General features: G+C 63.6%; 1 protein-coding gene across 6 annotated transcripts in view; it reads left to right on the top strand.

Annotated features, from left to right (window-relative positions):
* Positions 1-3,030, top strand: part of LOC113204278 (autism susceptibility gene 2 protein homolog) — a 126,289-nt gene that overhangs the window by 92,925 nt on the left and 30,334 nt on the right. The window lies entirely within an intron of this gene.

The raw sequence follows: 3,030 nt of genomic DNA, 5'->3' as shown, positions 1-3,030 counted from the left end.
TCCTCTTCCACGTATGGCCGTGCCTTTACTCTTCCTTCCCCTGTCTAGCGCATTTGCATAGAAGGTTATCAAATATTTAGACGTGCATTATCAAGATTCTGCGCATGTTTGTCGAGCGCGCGCGACAGCACCGGCAGCAGCCGCGAGAGAAAGAACGGGAGGAAGGGGGGAAAGGGGAAATGCAACTTGGCAAAAAAATCTGCGCTGAGCGGGAGGTGGGTGTGGTGTGCGCGGGTTGGGGGGTGGAGGGAAGGAGTGCACGGTCGGGTCGGGGGGCGAACAAGGACCCCCCGCCCGGGCCGTATTGCCGCCGCCCTATACTCTGTCGTGCCGAAATCCATTTTCCACACCCCCGCCGCCGCCACCGCCAGGAAAAAATATGGGCCATTAATAATTTGGCAGGTCGTGGTGCTGCGCTGGTGCTGGGTGGCGTGACGCGGCGCTGCTCTGCGGTGTGATGTCGTGTACGTGTGTAACTCACCGCGATAGCGTTTGCGTGCGGCCCGAGTTGAGCGCGCGGCGGGCGGGGGGGCATGAGAAATCGGCCACAACGCGTCCAGATAAAGAGCTCGATTACGATTTTGTCGGTTGTTTTTGTTGGTTGTTTTTTTTTTTATCTTTTCGTTTCGTTGACTGTACGGTGTCATATTCGAGTAGGGCCGGCCGGTGGGGGTCCCCGTCGCGGTGTGTGTGTGGTCTTGCCATGGGTCGTTAATATTCGTTTGTTTCGGCCTGATGGCGCGGCCGGTGCGCGACCCTCCCTGGTAGGGAAAGGGATGTGGGGGTGTCTCGCTGTCAACGTGGCGTAAGGCCAATTTGAGAAGCAGGAGGTCCTCGGGGCCGCGGCGGTGCGTGGCGGGGGGCGCCAAGCGGCGCGGAAAACGAGCGGCAGGAGCCTCGTCTGAGTAGGTGCTGCAGCGGGCCGTGTCGTCGGCCCGGGATGATCCGATCATCTTCGATGAGGCGGTCGACACAATCGATTTGCTGCGCGGCGCGTCTTGTACATGTTCGTACTCTCTTTGCTCGCCCTGCCACGCCGCCTTTGTTTCATTCCTGTATCATAACGTCTTATTTATACTTTTGTTGTTTTTTTATTTTTTTCGTTCTCGTCATCGAAGGCGCCGTTGCGTTGCCGCTCTGTTCTTTCTTCCCCTCCCGTGGCGCGGGGCCCTGCCCGGCCCTGCCCCTGGTAATGGGCCGCTACGCTACGCCGCTGGGCCCCCCGGCGGGCCCGGCTGGTCCCGGGTAATGAGTGTAATACACTGCCATTAGCGGAGGTAAGTGCGTAATGAGGGCGACCGGAGGGCGACGGCGTCGGAGCAGCGCGCCGCGGCCATTCCGAGGAAGTCGCGTTTAAATTAACAAATAACCCAATTAAGCGGCGGCGTCATTTTGTGTACCCCCCCCCCCCCACCTCCCTCTCGCCGCGCGCGCGCCGCCGCCGTTCGCTGTAGGTTTTATCATCACTTTTTTGCCTTTTATTTTTGCTCCTCTTCTCCTCCTCTACTTTGCCGCCGACGGGGCCGCGCGCCGGGGCAGGGCTCTCTAGAGCAAGGGTGTGGCAAGCTGTCAAGTGGTGCCGCCGGGTTTCACGGCCTGCTTATCGATGTATGCAAAATATGAGTAATGGTTGGGCGGGTCCCCCGGGGCAGCGGCAGCAAGTGAGATCAGCCACCTCGGCCGGGGCCGAGTGGACGTCGCGTCGAGGAGAGCGCCGAGTGAGGCGAGGGAGGGGGGGGGGGGTGACACCTGCCCCGCGGGGCGGCGCGCGGCACGACGGCGCGGTGCTCTTGCCTGCGGTGCGCGGCCGCGCGGGCGATGACGGCGGAGCAAAGTGCGCCCTAATTAATGTGGTCGCCGGCCCACCTCTGGCACCCCGAGAGCGCCCCCCCCCCCCTGCGGCGCCCGCTCCCACAAGGGCTTATTCCCCCGACCACAAGCAGCTCCGTCCGTCTGTCTCTCTCGCTCTCCCTGACTTTGCCCCCCGCCGTGCGGTCGGCCTGGTCGGCGCCCGCCCGCGGGGCCCCCCCATCACCACCCGGGGGGGCCGGGGGAGGGGACGCCACAGCCCCCCTCTGGCGGGGGTTGTCGGCCGCAGCGGCGCCGGGCAGGGCGAGCGGGGGCCACGCGCCCCTTACCCGCCCCCGGGGCGTTGGGGGCGGGCGCGACGAACACCCCCGCGGTGGTGGTGGGGCGGCACGGCGGCGCGCGGTGTCAGGTGGCAAAGTGCGGCCGCGGGCGGTGTGCCTAACCTTCCTGCCACTCTCCCCGGGGCCGCGCGCGGTGACAGTGGCGTAGCGGGGCGACAAAGTGAGGGAGTGAGAGCGAGACGAAACTCTTTCCTCTCTGCCCTACGCCCCTGGCGCGGCCGGGTAGAAGGTGATGAGTCAGCCGCGTAATGACGGAACTATTTTCCCGGAGAATCCCTTTGTGCTCGCCGACCGCCGCGGCAAATGGTTCCGTAGTTTGAGGGCGGCAGGAAGGGGGCGGGGGGATGGGCTGTGTGAGCCTGGCAGACCGCTTTGTGTGTGTCTGTGCGTGTGCGCGCGGGCGACGTCACACACGTGGTAATTTAGCTAACAAGCCGCGCCTGGTATACTACATACTGCTGCAAAGATCTCTCTCACACACACAGCCACACACGCCCTCTCTCACTCTCTCTTTTTCGGGGGCTCACACACGCTCGGGCGCGTCGCACTCCCCTAGAGCTATACCGCCCTCATTCGGCGAAAGCTTCTGCAAGCCCGCGCAAAGCCCGCGCCAAGCCCGCGGCAAAGCCCGAGTTAGGTCTGCACCGAGGCGGCAGCAGGGGTGCGGTGCGCGGGGGGTTTTTTGTAATATTTATTTTCCGTGCCACTTTTTTGTGCTTGCGCCTTACTGTTTTCTCTTCTCGCCCCACGCACCGTCGTCGTCTTCTCTGGGGAGGCTTCCCTACCAGGTAGGGGGGCTGTTCTCCCCCCCCCCCCCCCCCCTTCTCATCCTCTTCCACGTATGGCCGTGCCTTTACTCTTCCTTCCCCTGTCTAGCGCA

The sequence above is a fragment of the Frankliniella occidentalis genome, unplaced genomic scaffold (assembly GCF_000697945.3).
Source record: "Frankliniella occidentalis isolate FOCC.00 unplaced genomic scaffold, Focc_3.1 Scaffold150, whole genome shotgun sequence".
NCBI lineage: Eukaryota > Metazoa > Arthropoda > Insecta > Thysanoptera > Thripidae > Frankliniella > Frankliniella occidentalis.
This window is presented reverse-complemented; position numbering and strand designations above follow the sequence as displayed.